Raw genomic sequence first — 21,687 nt, 5'->3', positions numbered from 1 at the left:
TTTTCTGCATTAGTTTTATCATGCTTGATGTACTGCTATAGTGCATATGCACTATATACACATAGTGCCATCCCTCCACCAATTTGATCTGCCCTATCACATTGATATAATTTATGCCCCGATATCACAGTGTCCCATTTGTTATCTCCTTCTACAGTGTCAAGAAATGCCTATAATGTATATATCCTCATATAATGTCATACATTCAAACTCAGCAATCTTACTGTTGTTCAGACATGTGGCCTAAGCACACTGAATTTTTAAAGTATGCTTTCTCTTTGCACTTTCATTTCTCTTTGCATTCATAACCTGACTTTTAGCAAATGGTACAGACAGTTTGGAATCATTCACATCTGGGTGTTATTTGTCTACATCCATCTGGGCTACTTCAGCCTTAATATAACCCATTTACTGAGATATTTTAACTTCTCTGTTTTGAAAGTATCTTTAGAAGATACATGCCTCTGAGTCATGTGGTTCCGAGCAACTATCAGCTTTCTCCTCTGTTTTAGTTTAAAAACTGCTTTATCTCCTTTTTAAAGTGTTACTTCAAGGAGTCTGGTTCCTAGGGATGTGCAGCCGGAAAGTATCCGTTGGATTCGGGATACGTATTCGTCGGGGCCCAGATACGTTGCATTCGGTCAAGAGGGGGAAATTTGGCATTTGTTCCCTTTATATTTAATTAACTACAACTCCCCACCCTCCTGACCCCCCCAAGACTTGCCTAAAGTCCCTGGTGGTCCAGCAGGGGTCCTGGATCATCTCCTGTATTCGCGCCATCGGCTGCCAGTATTCAAAATGGCACCGATCGCCTTTGACCTTACTATGTCACAGGGGCTTCCGGTGCCATTGGTTGGCCCTATCACATGGTAGCAATAATGGATGGCCGGAGCCATTCCCTGTGACATAGTAAGGGCAAAGGCTATTGACACCATTTTGAATACTGGCAGCCGATGGCCCGAGTGCAGGAGATCACTCCAGGACCCCCGCTGGACCATCAGGGACTTTTGGCAAGACTTGGGGGGGGGCAGGAGGGGGGGGGGGTTATTCGTTGAGGATTCGTTACATTCGTGGGAGTTCGTCATATATTTGGAGCATGGAGGAGGAATAGCCTAGTGGTTAGAGCAGTGGACTATGAACCAGGAGACCAGGGTTTGAGTCCTGCTGTCCCTCCTTGTGACCTTGGGCAAGTCACTTTACCCTCCATTGCCTCAGGTACAAAAACTTAGATTGTAAGCCCTCTGGGGATAGAGAAATACCTACAGTACCTGAATGTAAACCGGTATGATATCTCAATTGAGATCAAATGTCAGTATATAAAAATAATAAATAAATATTTCACAAACCCACAAATGCAGCGAATAGGGACCTATATGTTGTGGATTGCGCATTTGTTCACAATGAATGCACATTCCTACTGGTTCCACTCTGGTTATAGTAGAGCCCATCCCATCAGAATAGGCTCCACGTTCCCCAGTTCCAAACACATTGGAAACTCTCTTCCCTGCACCATCATCTTATCCATGCATAGAGACTCTGGAGCTCAGCCTGCCTCTGGGGTCCTGCACATGGAATGAGGATTATTTCTGAGAATACAACTGTGGAGATTATGGATTTCAATTTCCCACCTAAGAGCCTAAATTTAGCCTACAGGGCCTCCCTCCTGAACCTTCTTATGCCATTGCTACCAAAACATTCATCTTTTCCTCAGCATTCTCTAAAATCTTATTTTTGTGGCATGTGAGGTCTGCTACCTTTGCACCAGGCAGGTAAGTTACCAAGTGAACTTCATATCCACCAGCCACTCAGCTATTTACACTCTTAATGATAGAATAGCCCACTACAATGGGCATACTAAGCACATGACCTCGGTGTGAGAGGATTATCTATCACTTGAAGCGCAGGTCCTAGTTACAGGATCACTTCCTGCCATTCCAAGGTGATGGTCTCCTGCCACGTGACCTTGATCCTCCAAAGCAGCACAAGTGCTGCTTGACTAGAGTTATGATTACTCTACTATGTCTCTGAAGGTCTTCTCTATTTACCTCTCTGAATCAGTTCCTCCAGATCTGTCACTCTGGCTTTCAGAGATTGGACTTAATCTCTGAGAAACAGGAGTTCTTTGCAATGGGTAAACATATACAACCTCTCACCAAAAGGTGTTAAAGGCTAGATATCCCCCAACTCACTGCTGTACCTCTGTCTATATCTTAATTTGACTGAGTTGCTAAATTTTTAAAGTTGAATGAGGAGTAGTTAAATCTCTGTTTAAGGGATTTTAACATTTGAAAAGAGTATTAAAATTATTTTGTAGCCTCTGCTAATTTGGTTTGTTTTCCAGCATTCTTAGGATTTTGAATATTTGAAGTCATCTTGTTTTGCCCCAACATTTTGTGGGAGGTGTCTCAAGGGTATACATACCCCGTGAAAATGTGCACAAGGTCTTTCTGCTTCCCAGTGGATTGATCAGCAGGAGAGTCTTTCTGCTTCCCTGGCAGACTGACCAAAGACGGATCTTTACTGTTACAGTACACATTGGACTATCCCAGAAGTTGGAGTTTGGCGAAGCTGAAATTTTGGAAGATGTTTGGAATGAATAGGTTTTGCTATTTTTTAATCCTCTGGTTCAGCTTCTGAATGACAGGCTTCTATTTCTAAAGGGTTGGGACTCTGATTTTCACCTTTGCACCCTGTTAACAGCAAAAGGTGAGGATTTGAGGGGATAAAATAGAGGTGAATTCTTGAAATATTTTTAGACCAGTTTTTGCAGTAAGGCAATTTTCTCTTGCTATGGCCATTGGAAATTAGCTGTTTTGACCCACGACTAGTGAACAGTGGGTGAGGCTGCTGATTTGTGAAGGGGACTGGAGAAATATTGTGAAACATCTATTTTTTGAGAATCTGAGGTTTTGTTTTTCCTCTGTTTTTTGATTGTTATCATGGACAATTATCCCATCTTCTATGTGAAAGGAATAGTGTTAAGGGTGGATGCTGGGTTAGTTAGAGGAAGAAGAGTGGCTAACAAATGCACCAAGAACCAGGAAACAATTTCTTTTCATATTATGATTTTTGTTTTGCTCTGTATGATTTTGCAATGTTTTCTTGGATCATTCCTTTTAAGTTGAAGTAAAGGTTTTTTTCAGGTGAACACCACTAATTGCTTCTGAGATTCCTCTGAGAATTGGGTCTGAGTTGTGTTGCCCACCATAACAGGGGCTCCAGAGCTGTGATCCTCTTCCCTAGTGGATGAACCCAGCATCCCAGGAGCTAAAGTAGAGAAGTCTGAAAGAGTGAGTGATCTGTGAAGGAAGAGAAATCCCTGGGAACTGTGTAGGCCCTTGGGTTTGGCACACTAGTAATCTGGGAGTCCTGCTACAATTTATTTGGTGTCGTTAAATCTAACATTTTAAAATGTGATAGGTGACTTGTTAGTTTGTGAATGACCAGCAATAAACTTAAAATTAGTGAATCACTAAAATCAGGGTTAATTGTATGTTGCCGTAAATCACTAGTTGACTCTTATTTTGAAGATTTTCCTCCTCACTGAAGTGCCGAGGCAATCTATATAACAAAAAAGGTGCCTGGGATGGGTGGGAGATGGGGAGGGACAGGTAGGAATCAAATAATGAATAGGTGCCCTGGAACCAGAACTCTCACCATTTCAGATAAAGTAAACAACCTTTGCAAACTCACAATTAGAAACAAATACTAACCTTTACCAACTCAGAATTTTAATCTAAAGTCTATTTTCTGTACTTGAAAGCAACTACTAATCTAACTCTTATTATAAAAGGGAGTAAAATAAATGTAAACAATGTTGCCAGAAAGGGCAAAGCCCTGTGGAATTTGCATAGTGATTTTATGCCAGGATGAGGTTGTAGAACTTTATCTAACCTAATGGGAGCAAATGGTGAGATATGAAGCCAACCATTTCAGTCAAGTATCTGATATTTCATCCTCCTTTTGCCTTGACAATACGATTTGATATTTTTAAGATTTTCAAAGGTAATGAACATATCTAATAATACATAGTTAACCTCGCTGTCAAAACCCCTTTTGAACATGTCCAGGTTAGTCAATAACAGGGTTTCTATGCTGAAATGTTTCCTAAAGACAAATCAATACTGATCAAGTGTGCATTATTGTCTACGTATGTAGTTAGCTGATGCAATATAGCCCCATGAAAAAATTTTGCTAGGAAAGACCGTGACGAATTTGGAATAGAATTTGCTCAATCAACTGACTCAAGAGAAGACTTTTAAAATAAGGGTCTAAATGAAGCTTGTTTCAACTAATCTAATAGAAACCCCTTTGATAGTATCAAATTTACCAGTTGTGCAAGAAACTCACTAATATCACAATACACTGCCTTTAATAAAGCAGTTGCACATGAGTTTAATGGGCAACAGGAATCATTCATGGTGGCAATATTCTGGGATATCTTGATCTTAGTTACTGGCTCAAAACTACTCTGTCTTGATCCTAAAATAATTGGTGACTCTGTTTTTGGCAGAACTTGAGGTTGAAATTGACTAGTGATCTTGGCCACCTCCTCAATAAAGTAATTTTCAAACTGCTCACAGCTGGGGAATTCAATCTTATTCTAATCAGGACATATGTTCAGTCCCCTGGTAGATATTTAACCATGTTAAATAGCTGGCATAGATTTCCTCCAGCTTGTTGAAACTTCTAAGAATAATAAGCTTTTTTGGCTTCATTTACTTTAGCCTTATAGAGCTGTAATTAACTCTTATATACAAACCTAGGTCAAGGTTAGAATACAGTTTTTTCCAACAGCACTCAGCCTACCTTAGTAATTGTTTATTTTCATACAAGGTAGGATTGAACCAAGGGTCATGATGGGAGCAGAGATGACAGACCATTGTCACGGGGGTTAACTCATCAGCAGTTTCTAATAGTAAACTAGACAATAATGACAGAAGACATGTTCGAGGAGTTAAAAGTGGCTAATCTAGGAGCCAAATACAAACACAATTGATCAATATCTTTATGCCCACACCTAAATGACAGGGCAGATTGATTAGTCTCAGGGTTCTGTTTCACTGACAAAGAAAACAGAAATGTTAACTGCATATGATCAGTCCAAGATCCACCATCACATAAGATCTATTAAAAAATGTGGCCTGGGGTAATAAAATCAAACCTAATGTGTATCCACATTTGTAAGTGGATCCTTCAATAACTTTCTTGAATGCTAGAACTGACCTAGAGCTTATAAGTTCTTTGCAGACAAAGGATAAAGGTCATACATCAAAATGCATACTAAAATATCTTAGCACTATCATTCTGTTTAAGTTCATCTTTGAGGCACAAAGTTCATCTTTGAGGCAAATAAAGGAGAGTAGTCAAAAACAGTAGCCCCCGAGGGCAATATACTGAAAAAATAATAAAATTCCTGGAAGACAAGTAGGGCAAAGAAATTCATATGAAATATTTTTGTAAAGGCAGCAGAGGACTCATGCATCTCAGAGAAATCAAATTAAATGCCTTTATTCTGGTTTTTAGACTATCCACTGTCCTCCACAACGTAATACATTATTGGATTCATTAAAATGTGCATATAGCTCATTATCCCTTTATTGGACTTGTAAATTCACTCCTCTGAAATGAAAAAAAAAAGTAAAATAAAATGGACAAAGCACACACAGCATGGTCATTAGCATTTTGTCAATGCAAACTATGGTTAAAGGTAAAAAAAAAAAAGTTCTTGCTCAGAATTCAAGAACCATGCTGCTTCATTTTAATATGATCTGAAATACTTATATACCCATAATCCATAAGAAAAAATGGGGATGATTCAGTATTATAAACAGCACACTGTGAAAATGTACAATCATATTGTAGAAAACATCAGCAGAACCATATCAGCATAAATGTTTGGCAAATAAAAGAAGCAGGCATAAATCTTTGAAAAACAACTCTTGTTAGATTGATTTCCTACAGATGTTGATAAAATAATGACATTGGTAAATGAAGGTATCTTTCAAGGATAAAGCAATATGTCTACCCAAAAGAGAACTAATCTAATATGCTGTAGTTAAGAATTGTAATATGCAAGTCAAAACCACATCATCTGAATATTTTCAAATAATATCATTCATGACTTGCAGCAAAAATAAATACAAACCTCTTAAAAACCACCTCAACATGTCATACTCCTTCTCCTGTTGTACAATAGAAGCACCAGGAGATGAACAAGCTGACAACTAACATTACCTTCTGGGGAGACAGACCAGCTTGTGGTGACTTCAGGCTCTCAAGAATTATTTGTTACTTGCATTAGACTGAATGTCAGCCAGGCTCTCAGGCTCTAGGCATTAGATGGATGCAAAGGACTCAAAGACTACAGGTAATCAACCAGTCAAATGCAGCCAATACAGTATCAGGCTGATGCAATAAAGTGCGCCCAGTCTGGTACATGGGTTTTCTTTCAGTTGGACACACGTGTCTTGGGCATGCTAGACTAGTATCCTATGCAATAAGGAGAGCAGTGTGCACAAAACCCTAACAATGCATACCAGATAGCACTCATCACATGACAATTCCATGTCGATAAGGACAATACCTATTACCACCTGATGCAGGAAAGTGCTGGGTACCCAACACATACTTTTCAATGTGGGGAATTTAACTCTAGCTCCAGAGGTGGAGCAAAGTGAATGTGCAGTCAAGGCCTCATGAGAAACAAAAGAAATATGATCCTCTGTATTGCAATGTGTATCCTACTCCTTGGTATCGCTGTGAATCTTTAATTTACTGATTGCAGTGGAGAAAAATAAATGTATATTGATTTGATCAAAAAGAAACCCACTTTTCTTAGGGGCACACAAATTAGATGCCCATAGCAAGGGGCACCTAATATAACACACTTTAGCAATCTCAGCAAAAAAAAAAGAAAAAAGAAGTGGGATCAAAATGAATGCCCATATTGAGTGCCCATTGCAATTGTGGACACTCGATACAATGAACTATTTTTAGCACTACAGACACACAAGTCTCCTTTACTGCATCTTTTTTTACTCTGTTTCTCATTTAAATTCTGCATCAGGTACTCAGGGGATGTGGTTGTGTGTGCATCAGGACAACAGGGACTCAATACAAATGTCCACTTTGAGTATGCATTTTACTGCATCAGCCTGTCAGTTTGTCAAGACCATATTTCATCTTGACAAAGTGGAGGTCTTGGGCCATGAAATGATCTCATATTTTCCACAGTTCTGGAGGGAGTGCTCCAGAAACACTGACAAAACTACCAAGCAGCCAATCTGCAAAACAAGCTCTTACTGTACTAATAGAATTGGAATGGCGACCACAAAAGTAGAGAAACTTAAATACAAGTGGAGAAATATGAGGTCAGACATAACTATGTAAGATCTCCAGGATCACACACTATAAGAGAGACATAGGAGGGGCCTCAATCCTCCTGGAGTATTCACACCCCTGCTAAAAATAGCAGCTCATTATTTTTTTTTTTTGTCTTCAGCAGACCGTGACTCTGCGTAACGGTATCACATCCTTTTATTTATTTAAATAAACTCTGTCATCTATCAACTGCTACATTGGGACCATGGGCAAGATCATCATGGCCTATAGCTGTACCAGGATTACTATTATCACCTGAAGGGACTACACTATTGCTGCTGCCTTCATTATCTCTAGTGCTGAAGCTAAAGGTGGGTATCTTTTTGTCCTTGGCTTCATGCAGCCAGCATTATTTTTTTTTCTGTCATACTTTAATACTAGTGATCAGCTTACTGAGATTTAGTTCAGATGTTATACAATGAGGTCATCATGTGAAGGTACTTGGCAAGACTTAGAGAGAAAATTTTACTACATTTGATTTTCTTTCACCTCAGGGCTCTTTCTGGAACACTTGACCCCTGGAAGAGATGATTTCTAAATACACTACTGCTGAAGTGAATGTCCAGGGGTTGCAAACAATCAATCTCATCCTAGTAAATCACAAATTATACTATAGCACTATACAACAGAACATAACTATTACCACTGATTACCACAGCTTGCTTACAAATAATTGGGTGCCATCATCCTGTTTAAAAAGAACTTTGAAGTGCACTTTGATATGCTGCTTTTGGATAGTGAATACATTTTCAATGTAATATTTCCCAGTTAAGTGCAGAATTTATTGAATAGCAAATTATTCCTTTCACAAATTATTTTGGTTATTTTTTGTGATTGCCTTTGCATATTTAATAAAAAAAAAAAAAGTACATCCTTTCAACTCCAGAAGGAAGCTCTGTTTGGCACAATGCAAGCACTGAGGTGAGAACCAGCAGTAAATGTGAAAGACTGTGATCATATCCAACATACCCTGGCTATGAGTGAGGTTTATTCCTGTCATGATTGTTCACAAAACAAACCCAGTTGGAGACACTGACCCTGAGCTAACCCAGCAAGAGCACATCAATCCCATAATAACCAAATGGAAACACATTTGAAATGGGATGTTCAACATACTACAAAATGGCAACAAATATATTTATGTTTATGTCCATTATGCAATTAATATCTGTATTATAATAATGTTGAAAGGAGCCCTGCCACCGGAGGGCTCCAGTGGGCTTCCAGTTCGAGGAGCCCTCGAACTGGAAGCCCACCCACCACCTTTGGGCGCCCTGTGGCCCTTCTCCATCGCCATGGGAACAGAAGAGAAGAAAAAATAATAACACCTGAAACTGAAAAAGAAAAAAAAAACAGAATCGCAATGCGAGGGAGAGACCCAATCGGAAGCCCCGCCCCCACTCCGACATCACCAGGGGCCGCTCCGAATGTTGAAAGGCGCCCTGCCACTAGGCGCTGCGCGCCATGCATCGTGCGCCGGAGGGGCGCAACAGAGGGGCTCTCCCCTTTGTTCACTCCTTAGTGCAACCCATAGTGCAAATACCAGTTAATATCTTTGCAATTGAATATGTCTCCTTTGTTTAATATTCTTCCTGTTATCCCTTTTTGCTCAATTGTTAACAATTCTTGCATTTTGAGCTTTTGTAAACCGTTATGATAGCTTTACCGAATAACGGTATATAAAACTCATCAAATAAACATGAATATTCAGAGGTAAAGTTCCAAAACCCATTTCTATGGACAAATGGCCATTTATCCACAAAATTTGGTTTATGAAAATTGCCCTTTCTATGGATGGGTAAATGCATGGAGCATGCTACTTCGCAGTAACATTTACCCACAATGAGGAAGTATTCACAGAGGAGGTTTCCATGCACAGAAGGAGAACATTTTTCAATGGAAAGGAGGTTCTAGAACAAGGGGTCATGAGATGAAATTGAAAGGGGGTAGGCTGAGGAGTAATCTTAGGAAACATTTTGTACAGAGATGTTGGTGGATGTGTGGAACAGCCTCTCTGTAGAAGTGGTGGAGACAAAAACAGTATTTGAATTAAAGAAAGAATAGAATAATTACAGGGGATATTTATGAAATTAAGCTAAATTAATTAGATGGATAGGCAGACTGGATGGGTCATACCATCTTTTTCTGCCGTCATGTTTCTATGGGCCTCATTTTCCAATGCTAGCGCACGCTTGCGCTAGCAGCGCAGTCTTGCGTTATCAGTGCAAGCGTGCGCTAGCGATATGGGGGCGGAGTTGGCCCCGGAAGAGGAGGAGTCGGGGCGTCATCGAGGCCGACTCTGCAAAGAAGGCGCGGACGGCGAAAAGGTAAGAAGCCTTTTCGCGTCCTATTTCGCTCCCAGGTGGCACTATTGGATGCGAAACCGGCAGTGATCGCACTGCGGCGGTGCGATCGCTGCCGGCTAGCACAGGACCACCCCCCCATTTCAAACCCCCGCCCCCCATTAGCGTGATTTTCTAAAGTATCGCAGGCCTGCGATACTTTAGAAAATGAGGCCCTATGTTTCTAATTGAAAGTAGTATGAAACAGAACGCAAAAGTGAAAGAATCAATATATCAATCAAAAATCACTATCTCACTTTAGCTGAAATAATAGAAGTGAAAAAAGATGGACCCACCAAATTATACCATATAATGAATTGTGACCGTCATACAGCATTGAGTCCTACAAAAGAATTTGTGTTTATAAACCCGGCTTAATGAAATTGTAATCATTGGTCACTATGTGGTTGAGTGAGTCTCCATATAAAGAAGTGAGTTAAAAAATGTGCAAAGTTTCTTAGTGCAATATAAAGTTCAGACAAATGTTTTAGCATTTTTTTCTTTTATGCATTTCAAATGACTTTTCAAAGCACTAAAATTGTACTTATCTTAAAAAGCCCGGGAGCAAAGAAACCAGTATAATGGAGCACAGATATCAAATCCTTCTGTTGTTTAAAGATTATCTTCCACCCGACTTTGCAATGTTTCAGAGAAGATTTCCTTCTTCAGTGTTACGTGCCCCACCTGCAGTCATCCCACGCCCAGGACCGCTCACTCTTGGGGTCACACGGCGGGTCCTGGTCCTGTCTCCCTTGTGGCCCTTGCAAGTCTAGCTAGGCCCCGGTGTCTTGCAGTGACGGTCGCTGGGCCTTCAGTCATGCGTCGAGCCTCACGCCAGTCCTCGGTGTCCCAGCAGCTAGCCACACCCCTACGCGCGCGTGCACGGACCAGCCACCCTGATGTAGGTTCCAGAGTGGGGCCTAATTTTGCGGCGCACCCTGATTGAACTCATGTTATAAGGAAGTTCCTGGCCTCACTTCCTTGCCTTTGCAATTGGTTCGGTTTGTTCCTGAGATTGCCGTTGCTCATGTTCCTGCTTGCTTGTTCCTAGTCTCGTTCCAGGATCAATCTGTTCCAGTTTCGTACCTGTTTGTACCTGCTCCTTGCCTGCTTGTTCCTGTGTTCATTATTCGTCTCCCTGGTCTTACCTCGGACTGACTTCTGGTATAGACCTCAGCTTGTTCCTGACCTGCCTGCCTGCCACCTGCCAAAGACCTCAGCTTGATCCTGACCTGCCTGCCTGCCGCCTGCCAAAGACCTCAGCTTGATCCTGACCTGCCTACCTGCTTGCCGCCTGTCAAAGACCTCAGCTTATTCCTGACCTGCCTGCCTGCCGCCTGCCAAAGACCTCAGCTTGTTCCTGACATGCCTGCCTGCCTGCCACCTGCCAAAGATTTCAGTCTGCTCTTCGACTTTGACTGACCAATAGATCTTGACCCTTGCTTCGTTGACCATTCCTCGGACTGATTCTTGGACATTGACCCTGCTCACCTGACCCTGCTTGATTCTGGCTCTGTCCCTAGTCTTGTCCTCAGCAACTCTATTCTGGTTCGCTCTCTTCCAACCTGTCCCCAGCTTCGAGCCCGATAGCGCTCTCCCAGTGTCTGTGGGCATGCCGGACTCTGACTCTCCGAGGAGACCCTGCGAGGCCCACCTAAGTGCCAGCAGCCCGAGTCCCTACGTGTTCCTCCCGGGGGACCTCGGGCTTCCAGTGGTGAAGACCTACAATCCCTCTGTCTCCTTCTGGGCTCTGCCCCCTGTGGCCAGTCCTTGTACTGCCAAAGGACAGGGGTCCACCCCTGAGCACAACATTCAGTGCTGATTGACAGCTAACTGCTCCCACTCAAAAATCCTGATCCTACTAAATGCATAAATATCATTTAGGAACATAACATAAAATCACCATGAACACATCTAACATCATTTCTAAAGTGCAACAGCAAATGGAAAAACAAAAGATTAAAAACAAGATATTTACTTGAGCTCTTGATTTCTGAACATATCAGAAACTCCTTGGTCAACTTATATTAAGTATATTACATTGGAGTACTGCCTGCCTGTACATGAAAGTGAAGCTGTCAATCAGTGACCTTGACATCTTCATTTTTGCGCTATTTTGTGTTTGAAATGGTGACAGTGACTCATGTACAGGCAGTACGCTGATATTACACGCTCAATAATAGGCATCAAAAGAGTTTCTGATATATTCAGAAATCAAGAGCTTGAGTAAATATCTTGTTTTGAATATTTTGTTTTACCATTTGCTCTTGCGCTTTAGAAACAATGTTAGATGTGTTCATGGTATGTTCCTAAACGATATTTATGAATTTTGTAGGTCCAGGACTTTTGTATGAGACCAGTTAGTTGTCAATTACCCCTGAAGAAGGAAATCTTCTCTGAAACTATTGCAATGTCAGGTGGAAGATAATCTTTAAACAACAGAAGGATTTGATATCTGTGCTCCATTATACTAGTTTCTTTCCTCCAGTGCTATTTTCCAAGCTGCGTTATGGGCTTTTCACATGCGAAAAGCCCCATAATGTACAGTGCAATGCTAATTTAGAAAAGGAGTAGAGTTTGGGGAAAGATTTTTGGCCAAGTGGGCTGGCTTCACAATTCACAAACCCATATTGCACAGTTTTAACATGGCAAACAACTACATCTTTTTCTCTAAGCTGTGTGGCAAGGCTTTATTGCACATTTTTTATGAGAGAGAGGGAGAGAGAGAGAGAGAGAAACCCTTTCCTAGCTAGAAAAACAGGGATACTAAGGTCCTGCTACTAATGTTCCCTAGAGTCCAGTTTCTACGGCAACCCTGTAATCTCCTTCCAGGGGTCTAGAGCTGTAGGGAGATATCCCATGATTTACCATTGAAAGCACCAAATATGAATCACAATAACCAAGAAATATGCAGTCAAATACTGAAAGGCTCCAAAAGACACTGTCTGAATAGAAAAAGAAGAAACCTTGCCCTGATTAGAACTTTCCACTGAAGGATACATTATCTAGATCTGCCTGTTTGTAAGTGCCTGTTTAAATAAAAAAAGAAGACAGAGACAAAGCAACAACTTAAGCTCATAAGCAAGAATCAGGGAGAGGGGCGGTCTAAGACAGAAAAAAAAAACACTCTGGCATAACAGCTTGGCATATAGACATGCAGTTTTCCCCCAAAGAAATAGGGAGGGGGAAAAATACCTGCAAAGTGGCAGGAATCCCCCCCAAAGAAATGGGGAGGGGAAAAGACCTACAATGTGGCCAAGACCCTCCACCTACCACATGATTATACATAAACTTATGCATATTTGTCAGGTGGAAAGTATAAGACAGGACAAATAAGATAAGAAAAGTGAACCCTAAGAGTGACTCCTGCAGTGAGACCCTGAAAGGGGAGCAAGACCCTGAAAGAGTGAACCCTGAGAGTGACCATGAAATCGGAGAAGGGACCTCTGAAAGAAAAAGAACCAGGAGAGTGAAAGGGGAGTCCTAAGCAGACCAGTACACCCTGCTATTGAGGAGGGAGAAGACTAGGTATGGCCAGGAGACCGGGGCAGGAGACTGGAACAGGAGACTCGAGAGAGGAGATGCCCTGCTCAGGTGCAGAGAGTTAAACATAGTCTGAGATGGTAAAGGGTGAGAGCAAGCCCCAGACAGCCTGGCAAGTACCAGAGCCAGAAGCCAGTCTCCTTCTCAGATCATGGCCAGCTCTGCCAGCACCAAACCCAGGAACCAAGTCCTTCTCTGCACACATTATCCAGACCTCCAGCCAGCATCTGTTTCAGAGGTGAACAGAGGGATATTGCCTGAAGTTGGGACCAGGGGTAAGAAAGTTAGCCATAAGTATTAATATATTAAGCAGGCTAAGTTTATGGCATGTTTGTTACCACCCATGGTTCAGAAATTTCTCTAAGGAAAACTGGTGCTTGGTGGCCAGGATGTTAGAGATAGGAATTGTTGTCATTTTCTAAATATTATATCCTGCCTAGTCTAATAAATAAAAGTATATTTCTGAGGAGAGTATGTTGTGTTTTTCCTGAGCTTAGGATTGTGAAGTGAAGTGGGGGGGGGGGGGGTGGAATTGGGATTGTCCTTTAGCAGACAGATCCCTGCATCCCTAAACTTGCTTACAGGGCTCCATCCACTCTGTGACATATCAATTTTATTTAACAGATCTTCCAGGAAATGTCAGCTGCAGAAAGAAGAGTATATTCATTCAGTTGTGTGCATAAAACAACATCAGGTAAATCAGTATAATTTTGAATTTGGTACAACTAGGGAAAAAGGGATATACTCTCCTTCCTGCCACTGGGTTTTCCTGAATGAACTGCTAAGAGCAAATACGGGCTTTTTGGATCAGGAAAGGTATGCTAGAATCCAGGGATAGAGATCATTGGGGTGGCAGAAGCAACTTGACCTCAGGTAAAAAGATTGTAGGGGTAAGGGAGGGAACTTGCCAGCTTTGATTTTGTTGTGGATAAGGGACCTTACTGTGGGTGGGGATTTATATTCCACTTTTTAGCAGATTAAATTCAGGTACTGTAGGTATTTCCCTATCCTCAGAGGGCTTACAATCTAAGGGCTGGATTCATCATTCTTCGCAGAATGATGAATCCAGCGAAAAAGGGGTTGGGGGATGAAGGTGGGGGTGGGCCTGTGAAAGGCCGCAGCCATTTGCACCACGGCGGTGCGATTTCATCAGCTGCGATGCAGCTGGCTGCAGCCTCACATTATCACCGGCAGTGGTGCCGTGGCCGACTCCTCCCCCTCCCCGCCCCAACTTGCCTAAGGTCTTAAGGAGTGGCACAGGAACCTTGGTCTCCTGGTTCATAGCCTGCTGCTCTAACCACTAGGCTACTCCTCCACTCAACTGCAGTGCCCCCTAAAGGTTTGTCCTTTATAAAGACTACTCAAATTGATTACAAAATCACCACTGCATGTTATTTTATCTTTAATGGTATAACTTTTACCCAGTCTTAGATGTCTAAACTAGCTCCCCACTATCAATGAATTACATTACAAAAATCCACTTCTCCCTGAGTGCTGCTATTTCTTTGTGATGGCTTGGAAGAGAGCAGGTCAGAATTGTTGGGTACCAACAGCAGTAAGGTACCGGCAAGGGAGGGAGGCAGGCAATCCCCAGTATTCCTGACCTGGGTCTTGTGTTTATTATTCTAAGGATGATGAGCCAAGCTGGAATTAGGCGCTTTGCTCAAGCTGAGTTTGAGTCTCACAAGAATCGCCAGATCCCTGAAAAGATAATTGACTTTCTAAATAGGAATGTGGGATGTGGGAATTCAAACTAGATAAATATAAATATAGTAACTTCATAGATAAAGGCAGATAAAAGCCATTTGGTAAGTTAGTTTGCCTGGCTGTTTTCAGCAATACTGTTCTAGCTAAGGATATATCCTAGCTGTCAGTTGTACAGTTTGATCACCTGTAGGATATTGTTCCTTATCCAAGTCAGATTTTTTTGTCTTCTGCCTTTGGTCCTCTAACTTTGTGGGTAATAAGTGTTCAATTCCCTATTTTTAAACCAGCATCGATGCATCCTCTTACCTATGTCTTCTATCCAGCTTCACAACTATGTACTTACTATTGCCCTCTATATTTCAGACTGAAAAAAAGTATCAATCTTTGCGAGAGTATAGATAAAAGAGTTTCTGGTACATCCTAAGTTAATAGCAGAAGAAAGCTTTCTTTTTTAATCCAACAATTTGTAACCCCATAGTCATTATACCATTAGTCTCCTTCTTACATATATAGGGACAATATTAATTTCATGTAGCAGGATAGGCCACTCAATTGTCCTTGTAATTCTGCCTGTACACCTCATAATTCATAATCACTATTGTCCCATCTTTGTGTACACACTTACTGACAATCCATTTATCAGATGATAAATCTTTGAGAACCTTCCTTTCCTCTTTAGCTGCATTGTGCTATCTATTCAATTCTGAAACTGGTCTTTAAAGTGCATCCCTCTTTATCAGTCTATGAAATGTAATCAATGAAACATTTTCTTCTGATGGATTACAATGACACTTTTTTGCAATAAGCATCTTGATTTTTAAATCTACCACATTGTGTTCACCTACACATTCCAATTAAAATGATTTGACCTTTAGGTCTTTTATGAACCTTAAAATATCAACCTCAGATTTAAAAGTGGTCCCTACTCAAATTTTTGCTGGCAAAAGTGATCAATAAGATAAATTCACCATTGAATTTATTTTTTTCCTTGCTCTTCTGTGGGACCTTAGAACCCTGATGATTCATTCTTCCAACTTATCTGGCTCTAGCACTTTTGGTCCCTGCCACTTCCCACAATTTAACCTTGAATAAAAGATTTTCAATATTTGAGGATGGACTAGAGTCATTACTAGCCTTTCTGTCTCTGTCACCTGTTTTTTTTATATTTGTTCATATGTTCATCTATTAAGTATTAAGATGGGATTTTTTTTAGCCAAGCTTACATATTTGCCTCAATATAATGTCAGCAATAATCAAACTGAAGACATTGACGTAAAAGTCCACAGGAACATTTTATTCTCTTTTTTTTTTCTTTGACAATAATGATATTGATTTTCAAATGGTTTAGGCTCCAAACTTTTGAAGTTAGACTCCTAAGTTAACCTTTTTGAAAATTGACTAGGGTTGAATTCCTAAAGATAGCAACTTAAGTATCTCATTCTCTAAGACTTTTAATACTGGTGCACGGGTGCACATTTGCACGTCTTTTCCGGCTCGCATCCAGAGACGTGTCCATTTTATAACATAGGCGTGTATATGCACACGTTATAAAATGGCCTGGATGTACATACGTATGCACACAATTTTAAATGGATGCTCACATGTGTGTGCAAATGCCTCATCTACAACTTACACGAGGGAAATTTATAAGGGACGTGTTCCGATACCATAGCTAATTTTCCCAGTTCATTCCCAGTTTGCCTGGTTTAGGAATAGGCCATCCAAACCCCTCTAATTTATCTTCCCTTTCCACCTGTTAGCCCCAACCTTTAAAACCCCAATGAGTAGCCTAGATTTTTTTGTATTTTTTTACTTACACAGCATCCAGAGCAGTAGTAAAGTTATGTGATAGAGGACCCCGGTGCATGCCTGGGAGTGTAAGTATTTACACACGCATCTCTTGGACTTTCACCAACATGCCCCAGCCCTGCCCAGACCACACGCACACCTTACCCCTCTTTCCAAACTTTTGACTTGTGCGTGTAGCGGGAGATATGTGCTGGCCCAACCTGCATGCATTTCTCTCAGCTTTGGCACACATAGGGCTTTTCAAATGTATCTATAAGGGTTTATTTCCATAGATACAAAATGGGAGAAAAGCCTTAATGAAACTGGCCCTAAATGTGGGTGGCTTATGAGAGATAGAAGAAGGAAAAGTTAGATACTTAAAACTGATTTTTAGTATTAAGCACTTAAATTGGGATCCTAAATCTAAGCAAATTAATAGCAGTTCTTATCTTAGAGGCCTATGTTCTAGTCCCTTAAATTTAGGTGTATTTTCAGCTGAAAACTTAAGCACCTAAATTTGGCTGAAAATAGGCACCTAACTTAACATAAGAACTGCCGTACTAGGTCATTCCAAAGGACTATGAAGGCTAGTATCCCATTTCCAACAGTGGCCAATCCCAAGTCACAAGTAACTGGCAGGATCCCAAACAGTAGATAGATTCTATACTGCTTATGCCAAGGGATAAACAATGCCTTAGAATCCTAAATTTAGGAGTTCAGCTATTTTTGTTGTTGTTGTTAATATCGACATCAATGTGCTTAGATATGAAAATGATCATATTCAGACATAGTCCAGATAGCACAGTTAGCCATATATACTTATCCGGCTAACTTTGGAGGTATATTCAGTAGGGATGTGCAGCACGGGCGGATTCGTCCCATTCGGTATTCGTATTCATCCAGACCCAAATCAGTTGCATCTGTTCTCGGGGGACCCTGATCCATTCATTAGTTACATATGTATTTGTTTCCCAAAAAAAACCCCATCCCAACCCTTTAAATTTAATTAACTACAACACCCACCCTCCTGACCCCTCAAGACTTGCCAAAAGTCACTGGTGGTCCAGCGGGGTCCTGGAGCGATCTCCTGCACTTGGGCTGTCGGCTGCCGGTATTCAAAATGGCGCTGATAGCCTTTGCCCTTACTATGTCATAGGGACTATCGGTGCCATTGGTCGGCCCCTGTCAAATGGTAGGAGCAATGGACGGCCGGTGCCATCTTGTGCTCCTACCATGTGACAGGGGCCGACCAATGGCACTGGTAGCCCCTGTGACATAGTAAGGGCAAAGGCTATTGGTGCCATTTTGAATACCAGCAGCCGACTGCCCGAGTGCAGGAGATCGCTCCAGGACCCCCGCTGGACCACCAGGGACTTTCGGTAAGTCCTGGGGAGGTCAGGAGTGTGGGGGTTTATTTGTTAGAGATACATTGTATTCGTGGTGGTTCGCCATACGTTTCGTTACCCCCATGAATACAACGAATATGGCATATACGTTGCGGATTGCCAATACGTTGCAAACGAATGTACACCCCTATTATTCAGTAGTACAGCTGCACTACTATATATAGCTGGTTATCTTAAGGTTAATCGACTAACTTTGGCCGACCCAGACTTAGCTGGCTTATTTAACCAGCCATCTCAATTCCTCCCAGTTATGCCCCTGGAGTGCTTCTTACTTAGCCGGATAAATTCTAGCCAGCTATATTAGCTGGCTAGAATATAGCCGGCTAAGTGGCCAAATATTAATTTAACATGCTAACCTGAGTTAGCCAGCTTATTGCTTTTGAATATGGACCTCTTTGTGTAAAGCTGAGGTATGGAAAGATAGATTGGTTAGGCTGTGTGATCTTTAGCTATTATCGAGTTCTATGTTTTTATCTTTGTATATTTCCTGATCTGAACATAAATACACTTTTAAGAGTTTCCCTGAATAGATGGATTGCAATTTTCAGATAGCTCATAGACCTGGTTAATTGTGTTTTGAAAATTATCCTCCCCATGTTGTACTTTCCCTAAATTTGACTATCTTAAATTGATTCACATTCTCTTGTTAAATTAGCAGTTCCTCACTGTATTTTATTTGTGCTCTATTCAAGCTATAAAACATCCCTTTCCACCTCTGAAAATTCAGTTCCCATCTCCTCACTAACAAGAACATAATAGGGCTGATCCAGTGATTCAGTTGAAATGCTGTGCAGTGCTATGTGGTTTGATTTTCAAGTCAGATCTTTCAATCCTAGGGTTAACAAGGGATGGGGTGCTTCAGAGGAAAGGTTCCCAGCTCTTGGGAAAGGGGAGTCCTAATCATTGTGCAATACCAATACCTAGAGGCTGGATTTAAAGTGCATATTTACAGAGTTTGAGAAGGAGTTGTGATACATGGCTCCTGAATGAGGACAATCGCTGTAATGACCAGTCTATGAGTTAAGAGAGGATGTAATGGGGCAAATTCTCCAGATAGCTAAAAACAAAGGCTCAGAGCATTTTGTTTGAGCTGGAAACTAGTGGTTTGCATCAATAAAACTTTTGGTTCATTTTGTTTTGTTTTTCCTCTTTTATTTTCATTTGTTTGATTTTCTTTCTCTCTTTTAAATTTGTCATTTAGTGCACACTATTTTGATTTAGTACATACTATTTTCCATTTAGTGTGCACTATTTCAGTTCTAATAGTTCACACTAACTCAAATAGTATGCACTAAAGTAAAATAGTATGCACCAAATGACAAATTTAAAATAATATTTGTGAATTTTTTATTGATTCAGTTTAGAAATGATATAAAATGAAATAAGCAATTTCATTAAAAATGAAAGCACATCCCTATTAGAAACCCAGAGGGTCAGGAAGAAACTGCTTTCTCAAAAAATTAAGGTAAAAAAGTTGCCTACATAATTTAGTCATGAACATCTATTGAAAATGTGGCACTCTTCAGGGCTGAATTCAGGGTAGGATAGCTCTTTATTCTGAATCTTTTAAGTATTAATATTAGTATTATTATTTTATAATACTCACCAAGGGGATAATTTTCTCCCTCTCCATTTTTGGCAAAGTCCATGGTTACCTTCCCCAGTGACTTGGCATCAAGTTTCAAAGTAAAAGCCATGGTACTCACAAAAGTTTTCATCTGCTTTTCTATGAATAGATTTTGCAAGGAAAATAATGCATGTAAAGTTGAAAATATAATTTTTGTGTTATTTTCTGATTCTAGGAACTTCTCCCCTCATTGCAGCTAAAAATGTGCATTTTCCAAATAATATGCAAAATATTTAGCCATATTAATATCTTCAAACAGTCAATTTGTGTGAGTAAATCACTCATTACCTTCACAAATGATCTTTGAAATTTACTTCGTAAAATCAGTCCACATCAATAAAAGTCTACTTCAGACTGTCTAAATCTCTCTAGATCTGTTTTTAATTATTTTTGGTCTAATCACACCAAAAGTCTCTTGATGGGAAAATTTAAAGCAAAATTCTTCTATAGTTTTATAGATCTATGTAGGCAAATGTTTCTGCTCACTCAGATGGGATGTTTGATATTCTGTTAAATGTTGCCACTTATTCAAAATCAAAAAAAATAAATCTGCTCCAGTCAAAACCTATTTCCTGAAAACAATAGTTTGAAATAAATGGCTGGTGCACAACTCTATAAGTAAAAACAATCATCATCCAATCAAAATGCAAACTGCATCAACTTCACTAATTATCAATTTTATAAAATGTTGCATAAAACAGTGGCAGAATCAAATATCAAGAAGTTTTAAACAATAGAAAGAAAATATTTATGACAGTCTGAAAAAAAAATGAATTCCTTGGAAAATCATCCCCATCACACTCATTTAGGGCTGGATTTTAAAAGGTTACGTGCATAAATCCTATTTTAAAAAGGCCCTGGATGCTCATAAAGCCTCGGGACGCTTGTAAGTCCTGGGGCTTTACTAAAGGGACGGTCTGGGACAGGGCGGGGGTGGGTTGGGGTGGTCTGGGGAGCAAGGCGGGGTGGGTCAAGAGGCTTGCAACACAGCGGCCTGCCGGAGGCAGGCGCAAAAGGTAAAAATAATTTGGGAGGGTTAGAGTAGGGCTAGGGGGAGGAAAGGTTAGGGGAAGGGGTGGGAAGATCAGGTTAGGGGGAAGGGAATGGGGGAAGGCAGCATTGCTCGGTGCGTGCAAGGTGCACAATTGTGCACCCCCTTGCGTGCGCCGATCTCTGATTTTATAATTTGCGCGAGCCTGCACGTGCAAGTTATAAAATCTGGTGTTCATGTACGCCCGTGCGCACCTTTTTAAAATCTACACCTTAATGCCCTCCATTCTACTTGCAGATCAGTCTATAAACATCCATATACCTCAGACACAAATATCTTTCTTCTAATTCAAAGTCACACACCACTCACTCTATTCTTAGGAAGTGATTTTTACACATTTGAAACTTATTTACAATTTTGAGAAAATAGGAACATAAGTAAGAGCAAACTCTTTTTGTAATATGACTGCTAAAAATATTAACAACTTACCTTATGTTTATGCACTGCCTAAAGTTTTCCATTCAAAAGTCACTATTAATGCTACAGTCATCCTTTTCCCACTTAGTATCATAGCTCGTTTTTTTTAGAAAATAATTGTAATCTATACGAACACTTACATTAGTCTATTCAACATCAACACTATCTGACAGCTCCAAATATAAGCTGACTTTTCCCTACCATTCAGATATTAACATTCTCTTTCATTTTGTCACATTCACGCTTGCATGCTACATACTTTCTACTTTCCTGCAAACTATTTTCCATATTGTTATCTCTTTTATTCAAATTAACTGTATATAGGGCCTCATTTTCCAATATCACATTGGTAACGAATTAAGGGGTGTTTCCCATGCAAATGAGGCTTTTTTTGTGCAGGGGGGGAGGGAGAGAGAGAGAGAG

At 40.6% G+C, this 21,687-nt stretch overlaps 1 protein-coding gene across 1 annotated transcript in view; it reads right to left on the bottom strand.

Moving 5' to 3' along the window:
* The window catches only part of CSMD1 (CUB and Sushi multiple domains 1), a 4,035,193-nt gene that overhangs the window by 3,345,355 nt on the left and 668,151 nt on the right, over positions 1-21,687 (bottom strand).

This window comes from Rhinatrema bivittatum, chromosome 3, assembly GCF_901001135.1.
Source record: "Rhinatrema bivittatum chromosome 3, aRhiBiv1.1, whole genome shotgun sequence".
NCBI lineage: Eukaryota > Metazoa > Chordata > Amphibia > Gymnophiona > Rhinatrematidae > Rhinatrema > Rhinatrema bivittatum.
This window is presented reverse-complemented; position numbering and strand designations above follow the sequence as displayed.